Source organism: Cydia splendana, chromosome Z, assembly GCF_910591565.1.
Source record: "Cydia splendana chromosome Z, ilCydSple1.2, whole genome shotgun sequence".
In the NCBI taxonomy this organism is placed as follows: domain Eukaryota; kingdom Metazoa; phylum Arthropoda; class Insecta; order Lepidoptera; family Tortricidae; genus Cydia; species Cydia splendana.
In genome coordinates, this window is record NC_085987.1 from 16,738,261 (window position 1) to 16,759,504 (window position 21,244).

Consider the following 21,244-nt stretch of genomic DNA (forward strand, 5'->3'; position numbering starts at 1 on the left):
TACCCCTCGGGGATTGTGTAAGGTTTCAGCTCCGTTGAATGGTTTCTTATTTGCTTACCTAATACGCGTCACTCGGGTTACTCCCCGCAACGGTATACCTATAACCGTTCAACTTAATTCAATCAGAAATCATAATCAAGCACAACCAATTAGGTATTAGTCGGACTCGCCCACCGAGGGTTCCGTACTTTTTAGTATTAGTTGCTATAGCGGCAACAGAAATATATCATCTGAGAAAATTTTAACTGTCTAGCTTTCTAGCTATGGTTCATGAGATACAGCCTGGTATGGACAGACGGACAGTGGAGTCTTAGTAATAGGGTCCCGTTTTTACCCTTTGGGTACGGAACCCTAAAAACCGAGATAAAATATACGAATTAATGTTAATCCATTGTTCTTCAAATGACCTACCAGGAAAGGCTCCAGGGGGCCGATTTTTTAAATTCGACTGCTCGATTTTGTGTATTTCGTTCAATAATATCTCCACTGCTAGGCATTTAAATTCTACTGATAGAATTGAAAACGAGTGGTCAACACCACTAGATTCCCAATTTGTATCGCTCGTATTTCATAAATTAGCATTTCGCCGTTTTCCACCGACTTTCGAGTGACGAAATCGAACGATCGAAATTCAAAAATCGGCCCCCAGAGGGCTTACTTACAAAATGTTACCTATATTTTTAGGGTTTTTTTAATTAGTTTAGGGTCTTTCTATCATAGGGAGCGTGATGGAAATACCTATTCGATGCAATTTACGATTGTGTTAACGATTATTTTATTTGTAGTATTGCTCCAATAACAGGGTGTTCTTTAATATTCGCTGTTTTCAAGCAAACTGTAACTAAATGTGGTAAGTTAACGCGGTGCTTTTTGCTTAAATATGTCACAGTAAGTAATTTTAAGTTGTGGTTACCTATAATTAGATAAGCATCAGTCATGATTGTTATATAGATTTAAGAGCATGTAAGATGTATTATCTGTTGGTAATCCTAAAGAAAGAAAAAAAAAATAGTAAGTAATTTTAATTCAGACATGTTGTGAAAGCCAGTGGTTTATTAAGTCGTTGTCATTATAAAAAAATATATATCAGTAAGCAAAGGCAACATTCGTATGTTAAGTGTCAGTCAGTCAGTGCAGACGAGACGTAACCGGCATCCGCGACCTCTCAATGTCATCGAGGAGATTAACCTACAGCGAGAGGGCCCGACATCCGACACTTCATTATCGCGATCTTCCACCAACAACTTTACTCGCTATTTCGGTCAGGTAGCTAATAGTTTATGTACATGTTTTAATTACTTTTTAGGCGTAAAAATATAATCCGAATAAATGGTCCATTCCTATTTGTTCCCACCTGTACGTGTACTGTAAGAACTCGCTGGGAAAAAAGACACCTGTGTCCTGTTACTACCCGGAACAACCCGGACAATATTGCCAGTTATAACCACGGAGGACAACTGGGAATAAAAAATCGCATTTCACCTCAGTCTGTTGTAATTATACACCTAAACCTTCCTCAAGAATCACTCTAAGTATTGATAGGTGAAAACCGCATGAAAATACGTTCAGTAGTTTTTGAGTTATCACGAACATACATACATACAGACAGACAGACGCAGCGGGGGACTTTGTTTTATAAACATTAATAGCATGCTTCAAGCTTCATAAAAAGTATAATGTGATTGACCTTTCTAGATTTATTAAATGTACCTATTCCCAGTTGTTTTTAGTGGCCCAGCCACCGAATTACGTGGTACGTGGCACGTGACGTACGTGGTAGACTAATAGTTTGTATCTGATCTGCGATATAAGATTAGAACAATGGTGAAATTGATAAAAAATGTAAGGTAAGTAGGTAGTCAAATAGTGTCTTCATTTAGGGTCTAAATTAATAATGTTTGTGTCGAAAGGATGATGTTCCGCTCCCATACAAGTTTGGCCCAACACTCGCTAAACATGGGTGGTATATTGTTAGGCTCCAAACATTAAATGAAAGTCCCGATAGTTATTAGAAATTCACGGACACTTCACAGAACATTATAAAAGCGGAATTTCTCTACGATTTTGAGGTTAGGAATTCTGCCTTGTATCGGGCCATGTTAAATATTATTATGCCTTATTACAAGGAAATAAGGTGCCGTAAATAGTGTAAACATATCGATGATATTGGGCGTTTAAACAGTTTAAAGGTTGTCAAGGAACAAAAATCGAATGAGTTGGTATTAGGTTAAAAATTTTTTTAAATAAAATAATATATTTAATACGACTTCCTTAAATGAATAAGACATAGCATGCGAACCGGAATAGACTATAACAACTAGAGCTGTTTTATAGTAAAAATTGTTATAGCATCAAATGTAAAACCAATCACTTAAGTAAACATATTTACTTCAATTCCAGAGAGAGAAGAAATACAATACCAATCACAGGATTCTTATAATGAATTCGATAAGTAACTCATTCCAAAAAATAATGTTTCAAAAACAAATGTTTGCCTAAAAAGGCACTTAATAGTAAACTTAATTTATTTCAAAGAAGTTAGAATTCCTATTTTGTAAGTTTATTATGTAATTTATAAAAAAAAGTTAGATATATATTTTTCCCTTTATTTTAATGTATTTTTAAGTTTTAACCTATTTTCGTGTTATTCATACCCTGATATCAAATAAGGTTTTATTAAAAAAGTTAATCAATTTTAAAGAAGAAAAAAAACGACTTCAGTGGGGAAAGCCGGTGAAAGCTAATTGTAAATTGGTGCTCTTCTACATTTCATACAATACTATCAAATAAATATGAAAACACAATCCATAGCGACTCTATTCGTTCCATATTCGTTCGCTGTTCACTTTTGACGTAAGTCATTTGGGTATGTAACAATTAAAGTCATTGGAATAAAAAGTTTTTACTGTCTCGCAGTTCTTTTTGCAATTTTGATACTTAGTGCTTAAACAGTATGTCGTTAGTGGTATGAATGTTTTTTTTTGAAGTGAGCGTTATTAGACTTATTAGCATCAACAAAAACATCGTAGAAAAGTATTTTGCTGCCATTATTTTTTGTTTGGCTCTGGACGTCCATTTATGAAATGTCATTGATTCTATGTAATGGCGTGGGATGTGTTGATTTGGTTTAATTACTCTTTAACTTATTTTCCTTACTAAGAAGTGTCCGTTGGAATCTAATATATGTATAAGATTGTAAGAAATATGATTAAATTTATCGTATATATAGCATGCTTATCGAATCGTAGGCCAAATTCGGCATGATCCTTTTAGACACAAACACTCAATCTTTTTATGTTTACGAAGATAGAAGATTGTTTTCAAGCAGACTTCTGCCAGAAGTACACTCGAGTTTTACAGCCGTAAACAATTTATAGTCGAGAGCTTTTACATTTGTAATTGTTAGCACTAGCAGTCAAGTATAAAATCGAGCATCAACGTCAAATACCTATACACTTTAGATCTTCATTTCATTTTGGAAGCGGGATTCAATTAATCTTGTGTTAAAATGTATGCAAGATTTTTTGGTCTCCTATACATAAACGCCATTAGCCGCTTACAGCGTCGTCTTACGCTGCGTCACAATGCTTACTCGTGACGTCGCGTATAGCATACAATAGGATACCATAGACTTCAGCTCGTTACTACGAACACAGCTAAAACCTCCTTAACTGTTTCAATCAACAGACAATGTATGTAGAATATGTATATAAAAAAAGCAAACAAATATACGGAGTGAAGGTAAAACTTATACGAGCCATTCAGAAATGTCTACACGCAACAAGATAGACCACTTCAATGACAGTGCAACACTAAGTCGTAATGATATTTTAAACGTATATTTTAAATACAAAATTGTACAGAAGTAACTTTGTGTTTAAATTGTTATCAAAAATATATTAGGATACAGAAAAATATTTTCATAGCATCCATACATTGGCGCTTTTTCATTAGAACACGCAAATTGCGTGTACACGATTCTCACGATAAACATTTTAATGTATTTCAGTATACCTTTGAAGTATCAAGAACATGTTCTCTCCGTTAGATTTATTCCGTCATCTTTATCATAACGATGGATGTAAGCACCAGTTGATGGAGTTGATACGCCAGCATAATTTGTTTAGATGCTCAGTAAAATTATAAACAAGAACCACAATGAACCGGATTTTCGTTCAAGAAAATATGCTTACAAATACTAAACAACGCATCACGGTGAAAAATACTATTCTATAAACGAGCATAGTTAACTAGCTTGCTAGTATCAAGATGTTGCGCGCGGAATACCGATTAATTGTTTCAACAACAAATACACTACGTACGCAGGACAAAGAAGATGTGAAGCTCATTAAATCAATTGCATTGAACAAAGAAGCAGTAACAACATCTTACATTTAAAAAATATTATATTCAATGAGTTACCGGCATAATAAGAAGAAACCATAAAGAACCCGCTACCTATACTTACAAAACAAAAGCCAATCGGCTCGAGACCCGAGTTAAAATTGTTAAAAAAGCTTCAGTCACACGGACTAAGTACTTATTTTTATGGCATTTTGTATAACACGTATAAGTAAGAAAAATATGGCGAAAAAAATGTCAACGTATTTTTGGGTCATTCTGTAAATCAAGCTACGAGTATAAATACGTTTTACTATGAAATACTAACACAATTTATTTTGTTCAATAATCTTATAATAATTTTCATAATAATCAAATATTGGTAATTTAAAAACTGGATCATACATATTTTATAGTATGCTTAACTCGTTGCGTCTTTTGTGTAGACATCGCAAAGTCAACGGAATCTAAGCTATTTTTTACGCTGCACCCTTACAGGCGGGATATATTTTTTCAGTACTTGAGACACAATTAAGAAAAACGGGAGATATATGAACCAGAGTCGTTAACTTTTATTATATTTTCCACAGAGGTGACGTTATTCTAAAATGTGTATGACACAGCCGTTTACGTTCTCGCTGTTTCACTTTAGAAACTAACAAATGGCATATCAAAATTAGTAATTTTGGATGTAATTTAAATTTGCTTTGTCTAAAAAAATTAATAATAAATTTTTCGCAAGCGTGATAACTTGATAAGAACTTTCCTCCTTATTCGTAAAATTTAACGGGCCTGATTTTGTTGAATTATGTTTTATTCCTTTCTTACAAATACACAAGTCGAAATGATGACTTTGTTTCTGTTTGTTTACCTTATGTCTAACTAATCCGAAAGAATTAGTACACACATGTCGATAATCTAAGCAATATTAACTCTATAATGTTAGCTATATAATGGTGCATTATTATTGCATTTGCAGCTGAATTGGGTAGGTAGCTTGTGCAAGAACTAAAATCTCAAAACTTGACCCCCGTATTCAACTTAACGAACATTGCAAACTAGTAAAAATCGTTGGACCATGACATTATTAAATTACAACTTAGAATTACTTTAAGTAATGCGAGTCCAGTCAAGTGCGAGTCGGACTCGCGCACGAAGGGTTCCGTACCATTACGCAAAAAACGGCAAAAAATCACATTTGTTGTATGGGAGCCCCACTTAAATATTTATTTTGTTATGTTTTTAGTATTTGTTGTTATAGTGGCAACCGAAATACATCATCTGTGAAAAATTCAACTGTCTAGGTCTATCACGGTTCATGAGATATAGCCTGGTGACAGACAGTTCAATATAATACCTACGGCATTATTTCTCTGTCGGTTTATGGAACACAACATGTGATCAGTATTTTTATGCCTCACAATTACCTATTTATGATTGCAAGTTGATAAGATAAACTGCTCAATCCCGGTCTGATTTTACAGCCTTATCACTTATCGAAAACTCAGCCGATTATCGATAAAATCCAATCGTTTTGGCACGCATGGCCACTTTAATAGAATTTACATGTTACACCGCAGTACCGGGGTCACTTATGTGTAATGCCATTCTAAGAAATGGGGATAATTTTAGTCACTATCACTAAAAAAGGAAAATCTAGGCAGAGTCTACGAATCTAGGAGAGAACTATGTATCATTGTTGCGCATTCGATGAAACGGAGTGAATTCATAGAGAATTAGAACCTCTCGGCTGTATTTTTTGGGACGAATTATTTAACACATTCACTGCTAACGTGCTAACGTTTTAGTAGCGCTACGCTCGTAGCCGATCCCAGCGTTTTCCCGCTTTGTAGAGGAAAGCGATTACGAACAGAGAACCCGCCATGCGGGTTCTCGGCACTATGTGTTAAAAAATATAAATGAAATATATGCAAACAGTATTTAATAAGACAATTATTTCAGGCGTACCGCCGAGGTTGGTTAAAGAAATGTTTAAGTCACATCGAGGAGGTACCTACTTACTCAACCTACGTTTATTTTTTATTGTTAATCCACATTAATATATACAATATGATCCAGGTACTTAATGGAACCGTCTTTTGTGCGCAACAGAACAAATGAAACCAGTGCCTACGTGCCTACCAGATGTTTGACCAGTAGAACTTTACGGAATTAGGGACGGTACCTAAATATACTTCGAATTTTGCGTTTGAAGAATGTAATAGAACTTTCTAACCGACATCATAATATGTACTCCTATTTTATATAACTTAACCTAAAGCATTTTTACTCTTGTGTAACATTTTTTTCTTTTTCGGTGACAATCGGTTTTGGGTTAGTGTGGGTACTTTAAAGGGTAAGGGTAATATTGTTATGAATTTAACACAAATAATGCTAAACAGGTTTAATTTTTTTGCAATGTTCATAGACTGATATTTAATTTCTTATCAGTTATCACTGACATTAATTAACTTTCCTATAAACTATATTTTTATGGTACCAGATCTTAAAATTTAAAATAATTATTATTATTTACAACAGTACCCATGAATAGAAAATAGCTAACGCATAATATTAGCCCCACTAATAACATAAAATGTATTTTTTTTTATTTGTTTAAAATGTATGACATCTTTTTTTAACATCCGTCGCATGAAAATGATTTATATATTTATTCTGAGATCCTAACAGTTTTGGTCCACTTATAATCATCACTATTTCTGAGAAATGTTTAGGCTCACCTAAACATATAACTATATTAAGATGAGGTATGAATTGTGAAAATTAAATATAAATGCATGATTGAAATAACATTGCCACACGGATACCGGGATCGCAAAACACGGTGTTCTTACGAGTTGCGGACAAGTTTCGACCTCCTTTCCCCGCTGCACTGGCGCAACCAACAAACAATAACTAGACGAAGATGTTGGCACACGAAAACGTAGAACATGCGCGCAACTTTCACTGAGGGAGGACGGTGCGCTTGCGCATGTGTAGCGAGTGAGGCGCGCGGCGCTGCGAGTGCTACTGAACCGACAGCAGCCACAGCAGCGGGAGTGGGGCAACCAATCTCGGAAGCGTGACGCAAAACAAACTTACTGAAAATCAACCCTTTTTTCTCCGCTTCGCGTATCACTTCGTGTTATACTTTATTTATTTTACCAACTGACAAAATAAATACATATGTGTATTTAATTCATCCGCTTTGTAAACAAAACTAGCTTTGGAAATTATTATACATATTCTAAAGTTTAGTCCTTTCTTCTGAATAAAGGTACCTAGGATAAGCTAGTCTATATACTACTATATTTAATAAACAGAGAAATTGATTCGAAAATCTTTATTATGAGGGAGCTGAAAGCCAGGAAATTAGATAATGCCAAAAAATACCGGTCCGAGATCGGCGATCACGCGGGTTTGAACGTTTTACTTCATTTCAATTGTACCTACTTATATTACGATATACAACTGAAATTAAATGACAATTAAATATGCATTCGTGATTTTTTTCTATAGAGACAACGTTAACCTTTTTTTCATCCCTCCTATTTATGTAGTTTATAAACTACATTCAACGTTTTCCGTAACAAAAGGCTATAAATGAAGTTAATAGTACGTAATAACATATTTTTTTATTATTTATTTTATTTAAATTTTCTCAGACTAGCTTCCGACTGCTTGAGATCAGCTAAATCTACTGAATTTCAAGGGATTTGCACCGTGACGCATCAGGCGAGTTCTTTAAAATATAGTCGTGACAGTAATACTCATATTGAACTAAATATACTAGAAGAATGAAGTAGTAACGATCTTGTTATGTTTGTTAACCGGGCTCTGTGTTAGGTATACTTAAAAAATACAAGCGCCTCGACTGCGAAACTGTGACGTCGTGTGTGATCTGAGATCTCAATGTTAGAGCCTATTATGCTTGTCAGCTAAGTGTAAAACGTAAATATAATCAACTCTCCTTATAGATTCAGTAGGTTGTAAGTGGACATTATCGACAGCTTTATAACACAATAATGCACATTTGCAACACCAGTCCTCGTATTGATTTCTTGTCTTTCATGGCTAAACATAGCCAGAACGCATGACTAAACAGTATTCAGGTCACAATGTTATCCAAAATCATGAAGTCAAGATAATGGAACGTCAACTAAGATCCTAGTTTTTTGTTATCAGATGAAAGAGTGGGTAACACTATTATTCATGATAAAATATGATTGCGGTCAGAAAAATACGTAAGTTATCGACAAGTAAAAATAAATGTGGGGCGAATGCGGTGACTCGAAGTAAACCTGTGATGGACCGTTCGAGTCATAATGTCAGATACGAGTAAGCTGTGCTACTTAAATACATAAATAATGAAAACAATAAACTGCGTGACCGAGAAAACTTAACAAAAACATTACCCAACGAGGGAAATTTACTATGAAGGATTTTCCGTCTTCAATAATAAACCCCTTAAAAAATCTTGGAGCTTGTCCATAAAAATAATTAAAGTAAGTAGTAATTAAAAGACAAATAATATTACAATAATTTTAGTGACCGAGCGTAAGCCAAGGTCTCCATTTCAGCTTGAGCAAAAATACTTTCGTATGTCCGGACCGGAAGTTCTCTACAGGTCGCAATTCTCACAACCTCAATCGCTATTCTCGTGAAATTTTGTGAGCAGGTTCAATGATTGAATAGAATTTTTTGTCGATTCAGTTTTTGGAATTTGTTCAATAAGTGGAAACCATGGATTTATTCAGTTTTAAGTTACGCTCGCGATGTCTACAGCTTACAGAACCACAGAACCACTAGTAATAGTACATTTAAGAGGCCACTTAACTTTCAATAATAGATACAAACAACTGTAACAAGAGTAACACTAGCAATCATGACGCAGTTATTTAAACAAAAACTAGAAAATACTTTTTATATAAAAGTTGGTAACATCGTACCATTTTTCACTAAAGTATACAATACATATTGATAGAAAAAAATCGTACTGATATTCTGACTGAATAAGCAATTATAATTAGCTACTTTAAATAGCAAAATGTATGTAAATACCAACCTTTGTAACTATTCGACCACTACATTCGGTAATAAATAATAATAAATAAATAAGTTAAAGAAATGTTTTAAGACAGTAAGCTTAATAATGCTTGCGTTGTGGGTACGACGACGATATATAATATTTTTATATATGAATCTATATATATATATCGAATACCTTTAAACGAGCAATTCTTGTATATATATTTTTCGGGGATCTCGGAAACGGCTCTAACGATTTCGATGAAATATGCTATATGGGGGTTTACGGTGGCGAAAAATCGATCTAGCTAGGTCTTATCTCTGGGAAAACGCGCATTTTTGAGTTTTTATATGTTTTCCGAGCAAAGCTCGGTCTCCCAGATATTAATACTTGTATGTATACATAAAATACATCCATAACTGAGGAACAAATATTCATGATAAATACACAATAAATGCCCTTAGCGGGATTCAATTTGTGTTCAGGGCATTACACTGAATGCATCGATACCATATTCACCCATATCCGAGACGACATGAGCGAAAATCGATTTCTAGAAGACTTTTCTTTCGCTGGCCCCTCTACTATAATGTTACTAACGAAACTACCTATAACTTGTTATTATAGTAATGACAACACTTAATCACTCGTCGTCTTCTTAATGCAACTAATAAGTAATAAAAAAATGGGAAGGTACCTTAAATTGCGTCGTGGTGTGACTAACGGGTACGAGCGGACAAAACGCGAGACCGAAGAAAGTATCTGCAACGGTACTCGGATTGCCACAAAACTTCGGTCTAATGGGGCCGACATGAACTCGGACAACTCTAGTACGTTGCTTCTGGAAAAAAATATATGGAAAACTTGGCATAATTAATAGAAGACTTTTTTCAATTGGGATATGTACGTTATGGACCGAAATTATTTTTCATCAACCCTCCCCAACCCTCCCCCCTCTGCGTCACCCCCCCACACCCCCGCAAAGGGCCCGAAACGCGGTTTTTCTAAATTTTTAAGAAAACCGTTCAAGATATAGAAAAAGTGTGTAGGAACGAAGTGATCCTTAGTAAATTTGCTATTATCTCTTATACACACTATAGTGCTATCACTTATAGTTTTTGTGAAATCTGTCACCATATATGCAACTTTTTTAGAATTTACGTTTTTTTTCTTTTGTAAGATAACTTTTCTCAAAATATACTTACGATATCGCCAAATTTTGTTTAATTTAAATAAATAGTTAATATGTTCTTTAAAATGGTGTATTATTTATTATTAAACTCCTTGATTTGACGATGCTATGCCATTTTGAAAATACATCGTCTTCAAACATTTTTAAGCTCACCGAACATCGTTACTATTAACCACTTGACTGTGAAACAGACCGCACGGTCGCGTTTTTATAGCTTGCCTCACATAGAAGGTAGGTAGGTTATTTGTTGCCCACCATAACCCATACTAAATGTATGGTGGGGAACAAACAAAAAGTGAGACTGTGACAAGGATAAGCAATAGTACCGCTTTCTTGCTACTCCTACTGAAAGTTCTATAAGTGTATCTCGTTCGGTCATTTGGCCCCTCCCCCGTTTCCTCTCTATTATTGTACCTCTATGTTGCCTCACCATGCCTGTCACGCTCTAACAAGTATGTAAGTGCGAAAGGGACGCGCATAGTGATAGGCGATAAAATTGGAACCGTGCTGCGCCCGCTGACCGAATTTTATACAACACAAACGAGGGTGAACCCACGATTTTGACCACCACACACATGAAAAGTTCATCATCTTCTTCGCGTTGTTCCCGGCATTTTGCCACGGCTCATGGGAGCCTGGGGTCCGCTGGCAACTAATCCCATGATTTGACGTAGACACTAGTTTTTACGAAAGCGACTGCCATCTGACCTTCCAACCCAGAGGGGAAACTAGGCCTTACTGGGATTAGTCCGGTTTCCTCACGATGTTTTCCTTCACCGAAAAGCGACAACTAACGCGAGGAAGAAGATGTGTGTGGTGATCAAAAATCGTGGGTTCACCCTCGGTTGTGCTGTACCTATAAATTTCGGTCAGGATCCGTTTCATATACAGACAAGTGGTTAATAACGATATTAGCTGACATTAAAAATATTTGAAGGCGATGTATTTAAAAAATGGCCTAGCATCGTCAAATGAAGTAGTTTAATAATAAATAACATGTAGTTACATACATATAATCACGCCTATTTCCCGGAGGAGTAGGCAGAGACCACGGATTTCCACTTGCTATGATCCTGACATACCTCTTTCGCTTCCTTCACTTTCATTACATTCCTCATACACGCTCGCCGGTTTAGGGTGTTCTTGACCTGGCCTTTCTTCAGGATTTCCCCGATCTGATCAGAGAAAATTTTAGTCACTACATCTACATTCAGTCCACACTTTTCCCTTATCACACTGTTCCTAATCCTATCTTGCAGTCTCACACCACACACACTTCTCAGCGCTCTCATTTCCACTGCATTCACTTGGCTCTAATGCCTCTTCTGCCATACCCAACTTTCGCTACCATACATAAGTGTAGGCACCAACACCCCTCTATGAACAGCCAACCGTGCTTTTTGCAACAGCTTCTGGCTGCTCATAAAAGCGTTAAGTGCCCCATTCACACGATTTCCAGCATTTACTCTCCTTTCAATGTCTTTATCATGCTTACCGTCCCACAAACACAAACTCTTTCAATAAATAATACCCATTTTAAATAACTATTTACTTAATTAAAAAAAACCGGTCAAGTGCGAGTTGAACTCGCGTTCCAAGGGTTCCGTACATAAACGTACAGTCCGACTCACGCTTGACTGCACATTTCTAATAGGTTTTCCTATTATCTATAGGTAAAGTATTATCTTGTGTATTATTATCAAAATTTTAGGCCCTGTATTTTTAGAGATAAAGGGGGGGGGAGGAATGGTCGGACAGACAGACAGACGCACGAGTGATCTTATAAGGGTTCCGTTGTTTCCTTTTGAGGTACGGAGCCCTAAAAACGTGGATGATATCGTAAGTGTTATTTGAGAAAAGTCATTAGAAGAAAAATAACACTGAAAATGCTAAAAATAGCATCTTCCGTGACGTATTGCGCAAAAACTATAAGTGATAGCAATATAGTGTGTATAAGAGATTAATAGAAAATTTAATAAGGATCACTTCGTTCCTACACCCTTTTTCTGTATCTTGAACGGTTTTCTTAAAAATTTAGAAAAACTGGGTTTTGGACCCTTTGCGGGGGTGTGGGGGGGTGACGCAGAGGGGGGAGGGGAGGGGAGGGTTGATGAAAAATAACTTCGGTCGTCAACGTACATATCCCAATTAAAAAAAGTCTTCTATTAATTATGCCGTAATTTTAGCTAATTTCACTGAACTACTCATTGTTTGGACGGTTCTGTGACAATTTCATTTTCTAGATCTACGGCAACTGTTTACCGCACTCTGTATCTTATATGTACCTTTAAACGAACAATTCTTGTATATACATATATATAAATATGTACAATATTTATATATTTCGGGGATCTCGGAAACTAATCTAATAATTCGATCAAATTTGCTATACATATATAGTGTTCGGGGCCGAAAAATCGATCTAGCTAGGTTTTATCTCTGGGAAAACGCGCATTTTTGAGTGTTTATATGTTTTCCGAGCAAAGCTCGGTCTCCCAGGTACTATTACTAAAACTACCAATGTTTTCAGTGCATGGTTGTGTTTGGGTAAAGAAAATAAGTGCGCGTTAGTTAAATTATAACAAATACAAACCGATTATAGTGTTTTATTTACACAGTGTGGATCAAAGAGTCCGTGATTTTTTTAATATGTTTTTCCTAAATAACAGTAAAGAAGTCAAGGGTTATTGTATGGTTTGTGTACCTAATCCACAAATTATACATAAAGACAATGCATTTCGAAATTGTTTGTAAAAAAAATAGAGAGTTCTCTGGACTCAAGTCTCTACAAAAGACTCTGGTCCCAATAAAGTTGCAAATAACTCGAGTTTATACTTAATTATAAGAGTCTGAAAAACTGAGTGGAGTCTTAAAGCAGAGGACTCAAAGGACTCGAGTCCTACCCCCAACACTAGTCAGAGAGACTTGTATGTTATTTCTTTTGGTGCCAGTATTTAAGAAAATATTCACTTTGTATATAAATGGTTGTTAGAGGTTTTGAAAGACCAACGATACCCCACATACCCCGTGCAAAAGTATTGCATCACTTTGCATTTTTTCGTCCGCACCCAATATCTTGTAATTCTATACCCGATTCTTAAAATTTTGGTATCAACTGAAAGCTTATAATGTAACGCATTAGAAAAATTTAAATTCAATGAAATTTCGGATCTGAAGACTAAAAAAAATCAGAAAACTGACAGTAGTCGCATAATGCTCCAAAAATAAATCAGGAAACTTAAGAATAAAAGTCATTTTATTAATACAATATCGATTATTATTATTAAATTAATACTTGGTATTGCCACCCAGAGGCCTCCTTTCACAAACCAAGTGGTTTTTCATAGACCTAATTAATTTTGTAATGTGATGATGAGGAATAGCGTCCCACTCCTCCAGCAAGGCTCCCTTCAGCTCCTCAACATTGACCAGGGCAGGATTCCGCTTCTGAAGCCCCCTTTTTAGGTAGTCCCACACGTGTTCAATGGGATTAAGGTCCGGGCTCATCGCTGGCCAGTCCATGATGTCAATGCCCACTTCGAGAAAGTAGGCTGCCGTGGCCCTAGCGGTATGACACGGGACATTATCCTGCATTAGGATGAACCCCTCATCAAAAATACCGGCATAAGGAACAACATGTTCCTCCAGGATATCAGTGATGTACTTCGCAGCGGTCAATCCACTGTCACGGCCCCCGCCAGGCACGAAAACCAGCTCTGTCCGCCCGTCGTAGGAAATGCCGCCACAGAACATTACGGATCCACCGCCATAGGCGACCCTTTCGGAGAAGAAATATTGAGCGAACTGTTCTTCTGGCCTTCTGTAGACTCTTCCTTTTCGGTCACATCTATTCAAGCACATTCTGCACTCTTTCAAGAAGAGAACTGGGGTTCATTGCTCAATGGTCCAGTCCTTGTGATTTTCAGCAAACTCTCTTTAGGCTGTACGGTGTCGCGCCAGCAATCTGGGCCCCGCTGCGGGCCTCCTGGGTGTCAAGTTCGCTTTCTTAAGTCTTCTTCTTATTGTCCACTCACTGGCAGCCACTCCTCGTACCTCACGCAGACGCTGCTGGATGGCAATGCTTGTCTGGTGTCGATCTCGGAGAGATGTTGTGACAAAGAAGCGGTCGTCCCTCTCTGATGTACACTTTCTGTGGCCGCTCTTTGGTCTTGAAGCAAAGGATCTTGTCCCCTGGAACCTCTGGTAAACTCTGCAAACTGCAGATTGGCTTAAATTCAGCTCGGCGGATACTGAACGTTGGCTACGCCCCGGGGCAGGGGCTGGACGATTTGGCAGACTTCAGCTTCAGTGGTTTCCATTTTTCCAGGTCTTTTTCACGGGAAAATACGCGGAGATATGTAACGATTGACTTCTGATAAGTGACTGATAACAACCCCTTCTCTACCCCCGTTTTATAGGGGTCAAGGGTAACGCAACTCGTGCGCGTGATAACGTGAAACCGCTCACAAATCGGGAAAATGCCGATAATTTGAAAAATACTGGGCCGGTTTCCACATTTTTTTTCTTTTCGTAAAGCTAAAACTTCAAGGAACATGATTACATTAAAATAATTTATCGAAATTAACCAGTTTACAAATATATTGGGTGCGGACGAAAAAATGCAAAGTGATGCAATACTTTTGCACGCGAGTGTATTGGGTTAAAGTGAATAAAAAAATGTTTTGTATGGGTGGTACTGGTACCCTACATTTCTTTTTTTCGTAGTTTTTATTTAGGCGAAACTATAAGGGTTCCTAGTTAACTACCGTACCCTAAAAAGGTGATACGTAAATAAGGAATAATATGTACCTACCTATATGTCTTTTTTATCATACTGTTCGTAACTAATTAGTCGGGGCCAACATTTAAGAGACCACACCCCTTAATGTTATCTTTATCGGATCAAAAAAGAATATACAATCGGACAATCTTACAGAAAAATCGGTAAATATAATTAAAAAAACATATCGTCGTATGACTAGGATACTACATGAACAAATTTGAATCAAATACGTATCCAAACATGTTATCAAACAAAAAGGTAAAAACCACCGTAAGGGCCGAGCAACAGACGAATTATATACTAAGTACTTATTCCGTTTTCAGAAGGTCAGGGTTCAGGAATTCACAAAAAGGTCGTCTGATCAACAACAAGTTACTGGGTATTCAAAAAAGTGTCACGACCGCATACACTCATACACTCCCGGTTACCTGTTATCGGCCGCCGATTTATTATTTCTGCGAGATGACCAGATGACCAACAGATTGAATTTTTATTTGAATTTCACTATCATATTATTGAATGTAATGAATTCCTTCAAAATTATCGTCCTAACTAGATATTCCTAAACGGAAGTAAATTGCGCATAATAATAATCACATCGAACCGTTGGCTCTTATCCAAAAAGTTAATACATAGGTACATACATCATCCAAATCAAGGTTTTGATTGCAATGGCATTATATGAAAATAGAATAACATTGAATAGAATAGTGAAACATTATACAGTAAAAAATATATTTTAATACTGTACTGGAACAAGAATGAATATAATGGGTATCAGTGTTGCCAGGGCTCTGGAGTAATAAGTTACGTTTCATTTCCCTAAAAGTCACGTTTTTGCTGCTCTAGTCACATTTTTATATTATTGTATTGTATGGGTAGGTAAATCGATTTTGTTAGAAGAAATTCAGAAAATAATATATGTATTTCACAAAAAATCTACTAACCTTATATGATTTTTCCTCAAAAGGAAAAAACGGGACCCTTATAGGATCACTCGTGCGTCTGTCTGTCTGTCTGTCCGTCTGTCACAGCCTATTTTCACGGAAACTACTGGACCAATTAAGTTGAAATTTGGTACACATACTTATGTAAATTAGTGACCCAAAGACGAACATCTAAGTCATGTAACGTATACAAATGAATTTTAAGCATGGGGGGTCAATGAGAAATTTAAAAAATTAAGGTTTTCAATAACCCAAGCAAATTAGAAAAATCTGCGGAAATAATTCGTGTAGTTTAGAAAATTGGTACAGGTATACCGTATGGTGTCCAGATAAACATACTAAAAGTCCTCGAGGGTAGGGTTTAAGGTACCTTTTTTCATATTTTTGCTCATATCTCGAAAATATGTACAAATAGCATTATAATTACTTCGGACAAAAGTTTTATCATACAATTTCCTACAAATTTGGTTATGTTTATTTTTACCTTACGATCAATACTTTAGGAGCTTCAGGCTGTTAAAGTTAAATTAGAGATAAAAAATAGACGATTTAAGAAAACGTCGTTTTTTTCTTAATTGTTCATCATAAATAAAAATTTTAGTTTGGAGTAAGCAAGCTAAGTGACCTGCTGATAAAATATAAAAAAAAAAACCGGCCAAGAGCATGTCGGACCATGCTCAGTGTAGGGTTCCGTAGTTACCCGTCTGTCAAAATAGACTATTCGCAAAAACTCAAAAACAGCTATACCGATTAGGTTCGCTATATTTTTCCTTGAAAGTCTTTACTAAGCTATGTGTTTTGATTTTTTTCATATTTTTTGGACCCATGGTTCAAAAGTTAGGGGAACTAAAGGGGAAAACACAACTTTTTTTCTTTCAGATCGATTATTTCCGAAAATATGGGTCCAAAAAAAATAAAAAAAATCGTGAAAGTAAAACTTAGTAAAGACTTTCAAGGAAAAATATAGCGAACCTAATTGGTTTAGCAGTTTTTGAGTTTTTGCAAATAGTCTATTTTGACGGACGGGTAACTACGGAACCCTACACTGAGCATTGCCCGACATGCTCTTGGTCGGTTTTTTTTATATTATATCAGCAGATCGCTTAGCTTGCTAATCCTAAACTATTTTTGTTTATGATGAACAATTACGAAAAAACGACGATTTCTTAAACCGTCTATTTTTTATCTCTTATTTAACTTTAACAGCCTGTAGCTCCTAAAGTATTGATCGCAGAGTAAAAATGAACACAACCAATATTGTAGAAAATTTTGTGATAAAGGTTTTGTCCGAAGTAATTATAATGCTATTCGTACAGATATTCGAGATATGAGGCTAAAAGAAATGAATCATACACTAAAAAAAATAACCACTACTATCAAACTAAATGACACCGTCATGTCAAGGTAACAAGTCTCATCTTGCTACGACTATTATAATAAACATGATGGTGAATGTAACGTCAAGGTGTCAGTGCAAGAGTCAACTTGGGTGCGTTCACCGCGTTCCTAAATAATACAAATTGCAGAACTAAACTTGTCCAAAATTCGACTAGCTTAAAAAGTCACAAAAATTGCCTCAAGATCGTAAGTCACGCACATGTCACACGAGAAGGCGAAAAGTCACGAAAAATGTGACTTTTGTGACCATCTGGCAACACTGATGGGTATACAATCTTATATATATATTATAATAATATCATTACAATTCTATTTTATTTGTCTTGTATTACTTTAGAACCACTTCATGACGTTTGATTTGGCTCGGGTATACATTATTTATAGGGTATATTTAATGTTGGTACAGTCGAGTGTAAAAATATGGGTGCACAAAACATCTCATGCCGGCTGTACAGAGTCGAGAGTCTCGGGCGAGAAGCTGTCGACGAGAGCACACCATGTACACACTCGTTGAATCATTTAAACCGCGAATGTCCGCCACGATGGACATAGAAACTGTTGTTGCTATTTGCTTCTGTGCTGCTAGTTACTATAATTATTTAGGCCTATATCATAAAAAACCTTTATGTTTCACATCTTTTGGGTTCCATAGGATTGGTTCCACTATGGTAAAATTCTAAAAACTGCAATTCAGTCTCGTTGGACCACATTTTAACGGCTGATCACCAAAACGCGTCTTTACAGAAACACCGGGTAATTATTGATAATAATATTTAACATACGTGTGGTGATAATTTGCATTTGTGATGTCTACCCCCAATTTGTTCATAGATTTTTGTCAAGTAGTTACACAAATCTCTGTCCAGTCATTATATCCAAAAAACCGACCCTACCCGTGAATAATCAGTTCTTGGATTTTTTTTTCGTAGGTCCCTCGGGGCGGTCACTGGGAGTGTAAATTCAAAAAGTAGACTGAATCAAGCTCCTGTGTATATTCGAAAAACGGTTTTTCTTGAATAACTCGGCCATTTTTGATTTTACAGTAAAACCGTGAGCACAAAAATTGTAAGAAATTTGATTCTCTACAAGTTTGGTCCTCACAATTTTTCTTCTAGGATCGATATTTTGGAAATTAAATTTAAAAAAAGCGACCAATTCATAAATTCAAAAAATAAATTAGTCCTCTTCATTTATGCCGTAAAGTTGAAAATAAACGAGATGATGAAAATATTTTGAATTTGTCGCTTTTTTCGTTTGCGAGTCCGACTCGCACTTGGCCGGTTTTTTCCTTTCGCAGCGTTTGTTACCGAAAATAATCACTTCATCAAAAACTGGTTTGTGAAAACCTATATTCGTTTTGAAAGACCTATCCAACGACACCCCACACAAGAGGATTAAAGCGAAAAAAATATGACATCTTCTCTTTACGTGAGGTTCTTTTTTCTAATTTATATTTTACCGTTTTGTAGGCCAGGCCCCAATTTCACATCGGTGACACGTGCGACAATTGTAAAATCACTGTTGCTGACGTCACAGGCATCCATGGGCTACGGTTACCGCTTACCATCGGGCGGGCCGTATTCCTGTTTGCCACCATCATTGTATTATTTAATAAAACTTTATTATATCGGAAAAAAACAGATATTTCTCTTGCGAAGTTTCTGACAATTGTCAAGATTTAGAAGAATTGTAGGTAATTCTTGACAGGAAATGAGTTATATGTCGGAATTTCGTGACAATTATCGTGTTTCTTGTGACAATTGTCATAAACTTAGCAAGAGAAATATCTGTTTTTTTCCGATATAGTAAAGTTTTTTTTAATAATACAATGATGGTGGCAAACAGGAATACGGCCCGCCCGATGGTAAGCGGTAACCGTAGCCCATGGATGCCTGTGACGTCAGCAACAGTGATGTTTTACAATTGTCGCACCTGTCACCGTGGTGAAATTGGGGCCTGATTGATTTATACATATACCCATGCCAAATTGCAGCTTACTAGCACTAACTAACGGACAGTGAGTTAAGCCACGTATGGACAGAAAGACAAACAGACATGGCGAAACTATAAGAGTTCCTATAGTTGACTACGGGACCCTTATAACCACAATCAAGACTATTTGGTATGAAAGTCAATTTTAGTCATTTTGGTCCTTGTATAGCTGTCACTTATCTTTTGATTTCTGATCAGTAAATACGAAGAAATATTAAAATTTGAAATAAATGTATTCAAAAAATTAAATTCCTCGAATTATACTGACATACATTTTCCTGTAATAATACATCAGATAAACCTAAGTCATCTGTTATCTGTTATTTATCAATACATTTACTATCTTAATGCGTAAATTTTATTGTTACATCACACAAAATTTCATTATTAATACCTTATGTAATTTAATTTAATTTAATAAAAAGAGATGTTTATTGGACAAACTCCTTAATGGCTCAACCGATCATGTTCAAAACATTTTTCGTTGAAAGGATTTTTAATATACATACATATATTATAATATTTTCTTTTTTATTTTATTTTTTTGTACGGCCGGTTTAAACTAAGTAGCGCGATGGCAACCTCATAATAGACATTATTATGTTCCAAATTTCATTACAATCTAGCCTATAGTGTACGAATAAAATGCCAGTGACAAACGGACATAATACACGAACTGGTAGGTAGTTTTTATGAATTAAGGTTATTACTTACGTTATATTTTAAAACTTAGTTTCGTCATGTCCGTCTGTCTGTCTGTCTGTCTGTCCGTTTTTCCAGTTTGGCTACGGAAACCAGGTATTTTTCGTCGAAATGTAAATGATAAGGAACGGAACCATACAAATATAATATAATTTGAATTCATTAAAACTCCCTACCTGCTAGTTGCATTTATACCATAACGCAATAATTTCATTACACGCCCGTCTAATTAAATGCATATATGTAAGCGTGTGTGTGACAGTAGGTATTTCTCAAAACACAATTCGCGTGCAATGATATTTTTATTGCATTTTACCCACAGTTGACCGATAGGATCTTAGGACCTGTAGACCCTTTTCTTATTGACATAGGGTTCGTTAACTGAGTATATTTTGGTAGTGTCAGTAGTGTGTATTATGTACTAGTATGTATATTAGGTGATATAGTTTTTGAAGTGAAAACTTCTTTAGCGGCGCTGTGCACTTTTTGAGGTGGGGAAAAAATGATAAACTCGAGACAGCGTAAGGCGTAACGCGTAAGGCGTCTCTCCTCTCTTTCTGTCGCGCGGCAAAAATGTATGCCTGAGCCTGCTGTCTCATTTAGGCGGCGCAGTGCGCTTGCGTGATGTGTGACGGACAATGTCATTGTTTTTTTATGTAAATGCCATCTAGTGAGATTCCCTCAAACTGGTATTAATATACCTAACTGTAGTACCAGTAGTACTTACAGTGATGTGCTTAGAGGTTTCAAGTAATGCGACTATACAACGCTAGATGGCGTTAACATCAATTACACATAGTGCTGCAGACATTTTGCACTATATATATTAACTAGACGGGCCCGCAGCTCCGCTCGCGTAA

The 21,244-nt window shown here is 36.1% G+C and overlaps 1 protein-coding gene across 17 annotated transcripts in view; it reads right to left on the reverse strand.

The window, feature by feature from the left end:
- The window catches only part of LOC134804722 (TLD domain-containing protein 2), a 146,463-nt gene that overhangs the window by 88,210 nt on the left and 37,009 nt on the right, over positions 1 to 21,244 (reverse strand). For 6 of the 17 annotated variants that reach the window (XM_063777891.1, XM_063777894.1, XM_063777890.1 and 3 more), the window contains exon 1: positions 7,197 to 7,375. The exons of 7 other annotated variants lie outside the window; for them this stretch is intronic. The gene's annotated coding sequence lies outside the window, so the exon portion shown is untranslated. Of the gene's footprint in view, positions 1 to 7,169; positions 7,376 to 21,244 lie in introns of those variants that run through there. 4 more of the 17 variants (XM_063777911.1, XM_063777910.1, XM_063777895.1 and 1 more) reach the window with 2 other exon arrangements.